Below are 6,094 nucleotides of genomic sequence, written 5' to 3'. Positions count from 1 at the left end.
TAAATTCGTACAATTCAAACTGGTTGGCTCTTAACTTTCTGGGCCAATGGAATTTGGAATGTGTTTTAGAGAAAGATGCATATTTGTTACATGCCGACACTGTCCAATGTTTAATAGGGTTGATATAAAATAGGTATTCACTACTAACAGGGAAACTTAAGACTACCTCAACCTGATAACTATGCTGCTCTGGCTTCCAGTCTAATGTAGGATCTCATTTAAGGTCACTAATGTATAGGGTCTCTCTTTTTCATTTTTTCCCCCCCTTGATTTACCACAATTGCTGTGTTTCTTAGGGACTCCAGGAAATGAGTGTTTGCTACTCTGAAACTCTCAGCAGCTGATCTGTACCTTTTTGCCTCAAATACAAATGGTGTGCTGTTTCAGCCCTGAATGAGAGCAACTTTTTTTTTCTTTGAAGGAAGTTTCTGCAATCTCTAACATTGACTTTCTAAGTGCCTATGTGATTGTATTAGTTTTTGCTAGGAATCTTGTAATATTCAAGTACCTTTGGGCTTACAAACTCAATCTGTGAGGTTAATTTCTATTCCATTGGCTTTCTCAAAAATGTTCCCATCATTGAAATATGTAAAGCTTGAGCTTCTATACAGACATTTGAATGCTATGCAGTAACTCCTAACTCTGCTTCCAATACTATGTTCAGCTTCACTTTGGAGGGAACTGGTTGGCAGTCACCTAGGATATGTCTACACTGCAATGCTATTTTGGGATACCAGAGTGTCCCAATATAACTATCCTATGATTTCACAGCAAGCCCCTTATTTTGGGCTCGCTATTCAGATGTCCCTGTAAAACTCATTCTACGAGGAGCGAGGGATCTTTCAGAATAGTGCTTTATTTTGAAATTTGGCGCTATTTCAAAGTAGCATTGAAATAAGATATGCAATTTGTGAAGCTATCTTATTTCAAGTTATGGTGCAGCGTGGACACACCCCTAGAGTAGAGTTCTGCTCAAAGAAATGGTTACTCTTCTGTATGGTAACTCTTGTTCTTTGAGTCCCTATGAATGCTCTACTAACCGTCCCCCTTCCCCTCTCCTGATATCTCTACTATAGAGCTTTGCTGTAGAGGAGTTGAAGGCAATTCACCTATGCAGTGCTATATAACAGTGGCCTGGGGCAATGCACAGGCTGAACAGACACTGCTGTGAGAAATCTCTGCTCCAAGGCACAAATCACACAAGCGCACCTAGAATGGTGCACCACTGGAGAGACGCATGCTAAGGAACCTTAGTTAAGGTACAGGGTGAGTAACCACTTCTATGCTGCTTTGTCTCCGCTTCCTTCATGACACTGTCCTAGTAAGATGTTCTGTAATCTTGATACCTGCTCAGTGGGAATTAGGCTAAGACCATTAACTTTTTCTCCTATAAACAAAACAGCAGTTTAGGGCTAGTTCTCCCATTTGTGCCCATTTTTGTATCAGCAGTGCCCTAACTAATGTAGTGGCTAAGGGCATGTGTGTAAAACTGATGACTTCTGATTAATTTAATGAACTTTATGTACAACTTATCCTCAACATATTGGTGACTTGCTAGAAATTACTGGCAACCAAACAATTAAGAGTAGTGAACTCTCTTCGTTAGGTGGATCCCATCTCTTCCTAACAATCCTTGTGCCCAGAACAGAGTCCCATGGTTGAAGAAACCAAAGCCCTCTCTGCGACACCATCTGCGCAACCATGCATTTACGTCCTCAATTCGACGATCCCTGCCCAGTCCTTTCCCTTCAACAGGGAGGATGGAGGAGAATACCACTTGCGCTCCAAATTCTTGGATCCTTCTTCCTAGAGCTACATAATCCGCAGTAACACGCTCAAGATCATTCTTGGCCGTATCATTAGTTCCCACGTGGAGAAGCAGGAAGGGGTAGCGATCCGAAGGTTTGATCAGCTTGGTAAGCCTCTCAGTGACATCCTGAATGCGAGCTCCCGGTAAGCAGCACACCTCTCGAGATTCCAGGTCCGGACGGCAGAGGGATGGCTCAGTCCCTCTTAGGAGGGAGTCCCCGACCACCACCACCCGTCGTTTCCTTTTGGGCGTGGTGACCATGAAACCCCCATCCGTAGGACTACACATCCCATGCCTTCCAATAGATGGTGTTCCCTTCTGGTTTCTTCCTTGTGAGGTCCCTTCCAGAGCTTTCAGCACTGCAGAGCCTGTGGAGAGAGCTTGAAAGCGATTGCTTACCTCTATAGCATCGGGGGATTCCCGTGCTGGCCTTTTTCCCCTTCTAGAAGTTACATGCTGCCAGTTCTCTTCTTGGTCACGTACTGCCCTCTCTGGCTCTTCTGCCTGCCGTGCTTGAAGGATTAAATGCTGCATTCTATCGAGGAAGTCTTCATCCTCTCTGATCAAGCGTAGGGTCGACAGTTGGGCCTCCAGTCCTCTAATTTTTTCTTCCAAAATGTCTACCAGCTTGCACTTGGTGCAGATGAAATCCGTTCTTTCTTCTGGGAGGAAGACAAACATGGCACACGCTGTGCAGGTAACAACAGCAGACCCATCACCAACCATCGCTGCTGTCCTGGAAAAGGGATTTAGAAACAAAGGCAAGAGAACCTCCCGCCCTTCCCAACTCCCTCTCAAAACTCCCTGTTAGCAATCACCTGTTCGCAAGCTCCTTGGTTGCTTGCCCACTGCCTTATAAAGCCCCTCCCCCTACCAAGGCTCAGCCAATCAGCAGAGGCTTCTAGAATTCAAACTTTAATTAGAAGCCAACAGTTTCCACCTGCCAATCACAGCCAATCAAGAGGAGGGGGGAGGGAAAAAAAAAGCCTCACTCTCAAACACAGGGGTAAATAAATAAATAAACAAAAAAAACCAGTTTGGCACTACACATGCAGCAAGGTGCGGTTGGAGGGGAGGAGCCTGGGGAGAGGCATAAGGATCTTGCGCAAAAAGGGTTGGGGGGTTTTTGCGCAAAAACCACTTGTGCAAAAACAGATTGGAAGAGATTATGCAAATGAAGCATGAGAAAATGCTAATCCTCTCCATTTGCATTACCTCTTCCGGCAAAGCTTTGTAGTGTATTTGTAGCCACAGAGATGTGCCAGCAACCTGCCACTTCTAGGAGTGCTATATGGAGTCATGGCATGCAGGTTGAGCTTTCCTGAAATGCTGGGCAGGAGCCACCTGTGGTAGGTGCCTAATGTCCAGAGCTTGTACTTCACACCCCCTGCTGCACTCCAAACTTTGCTCCAGATCAGAAGCCCTTCCACCCAAATTCCTTCCAGATTGTCCCCTCCTGGACCCCAATCTCCTTCCCAGCCCTGAGCTGCCTCCTCCACCAAACTTCCTCCTGGAGCTCACACCTCTCACCCCCTTCTGCACCCCAATCCCCTGCACCAGCCTGGAGCTTTGCATGTGATGTGGCGCTCAACCATATTTTGGTATAGAACAAAAAACCCAAATGTCTCTTCTTCAAAAGGTTGCCAGCCATTAGACTAGAGGATGGCTTTGACCTGCAGAAACACTGCCAGGATAGTCAGCCCTCCAGGATAGAAAAACACAATGTGCTGTTTTGCTAACTGCACTCTGCAAAGGTGAGAATGGAAAGGGGCTATTGTGTCTTGTTCTCATTGACAGAAAAATTAAACCCTAGCATGAAGAAATAACTTGTTTCTTCTTCGAGTGATGTCTCCGTGGGTGCTCCACTGTAGGTGCTGGGCTTGCCCCAGCACCACAGGACAGAGATTTTTCACAGCAGTAGTCTGGCTGGACCGCACATGTGTGGGGAATGTCTCGCAGCATTCACACCTTTTTGCGCTGCTCGGTCTGGTCTGAGCCAGTTCCCCTCAACCGCCCTCAGGCTGCAGATGGAGGAAACCTCTCTCCTTGGATCTCTTCTGTTCGTGAGGTATTCAAGCTTGTTTCTCATTTCTCGTTCATACCCAGTTTATACTTACCTTCTCCTTTCCGTTCCTAGTTTTTTTTTTTAATTAAAGTTAAAGGTTACAGTTTAAAGTAGTTCCCATACATTTACTTGCCCTTACTTGCTAAGTTTCAGTTATCTTCCCTGTTACTCATTACCTTCTTCCTGTTTTAAAAAAAAAAAAAATTAAGTTTATTAAAGTTGAAGTTAGATTAGAATAATACCTGGTTCACCAGGATTAAAAAAAATGTGAGGCCTGCCGGGAGGGCCATGGGCCATGGCCACCTTGGATGGCCACTCCTCCTGTATTCGTTGTTTAGGGGAGGGTCATGTTCCACAAAAATGCCCTCACTGCTCTAAGCTTACAGCTAGAGCGCAATGTGACAGGGAGATGAGGCTCAGGATGATCCTGTTCGATAAGGCTCTTCAGCCTCAAGGATCCACCTCTCCTTCCCCCCCCCCCCCCAGCCCTGCAGCCATCAAGAGAGCCACAAAAAAGGGCTTCCTCTCCAATCGCCGCCCTGCCAGGAAAGAGTAAGCCGTTTCTGACCCGCTCTCTGCCTGCTACTTCGCACGGCAGATTGAGCGTTGGCAGTAAACTGGGCATTTCAGGCATGTCTATGGTGCGCACAGCACCGTCCAAATCAGCTAAATCTGGCTCTTCAGTGCTGACCGCACACCATTCATCGGCACCGACGTCTTTGGCGCTTCAAAATGGTGACCCTTGCATCAATTATCCTAGCCTTACATCAGAACAACTGGTTCATTGCTCTCAACCTACAGGACGCTTATTTCCATGTTACGATCCACCCTGCACACAGGCGGTTTCTTAGATTCGTTGTTGGCAAAAACCATTATCAATACAGGGTCCTTCCATTTGGACTTTCAGCTGTCCCCAGAGTGTTCACAAAGGTGCTCTCAGTCATCGCCGCTCATCTCCGATGCAATGGGCTAATCATCTTCACAGGTAGGCAGGATGCTATTCATCACCAGATGAAATTTCCAATCTCTTGGCCTACTAGTGAACGAGGACAAATCAACATTGCTTCCCACCCAAGACCTAGAGTTCATTGGGGCGAGGCTGGACTCCAAGGCAGCAAGAGCATTCCTACCTGTGGCCAGGTTTCATTAAATACAGCTGTTAATAGATACCTGTTGAGCCAATCACAGGATTCAAGTACTCTTAGCCCTCAAGCTCATGGGACATATGGCAGCAACTACTTTCGTGGTCACGCATGCCAGGCTATGCTTTCGCACCCTCCAGCATTAGCTAGCCACCCTGCACAATCATACCACCCCTGATGTACACAGAATGTGGTGATACCTTCCAATGTCATTACCTCCTTGCACTGATGGACCATAGAAAAGCATTTGCTGTCAGGAGTGCCCTTCCACCAGCCGCTACCGCGATACCAGATTACGACAGATGCTTCCCTTCTGGGCTGGGGCGTGCATATGGGCGGAGCCTCTGTACAGAGCTGCTGGAGACCCCAAGAGACATTGCTCCATATCAGTCTTCTGGAGCTCAGAGCTGTCGCCAATGCTTGCAAGCATTTTCGCAACCACATACACAACTCCATGGTAAAGATCCTAACAGACAATATAGCCACAATGTAGTACATCAATCGACAGGGTGGAGCACTCTTATGCTCCGTATGTGCAGAGGTGGTCCAACTCTGGAACAGGTGCATCACCAATGGCATCACTCTTGTGGCATCATACTTACTTGGCATCAACAACATAGCATCAGATTCCCTCAGCAGGAACTTTGCACCAGATCACGAATGGGAGCTTCACCATGGAGTTCTCCATTTCCTCTTTTACCGATGGGGCACGCCTCTCATCGACCTCTTCACAACCTACAACAACAAGAAGTGTCACCAATACTGTTCCAGGGCAGGCCTCGGTTGCCACTCACTGGGGAACGCATTCCTCATCAGCTGGAGGGAGCCCCTAATGTATGCCTTCCCTCCTCCCCCATACCACTCATTCCAAGAGTGTTGCAGAAAATCAAGACAGACCGGGCCACAGTGATATTGATCGCTCCTGCATGGGCGAGGCAGCACCGGTTTCCTCTATTATTGCAACTGTCCCACTACCCGTCTTACCAACTACCACTATTCCCGACACTTCTCACCCAGAACCACAGCCACCTTCTCCACCCACAGCTTCACACGATGCACAGCTTCACACTGAAGTCT

This window comes from Pelodiscus sinensis, chromosome 3, assembly GCF_052426305.1.
Source record: "Pelodiscus sinensis isolate ZL-2025 chromosome 3, ASM5242630v1, whole genome shotgun sequence".
In the NCBI taxonomy this organism is placed as follows: Eukaryota; Metazoa; Chordata; order Testudines; family Trionychidae; genus Pelodiscus; species Pelodiscus sinensis.
Note: the sequence above shows the minus strand (reverse complement) of the source record.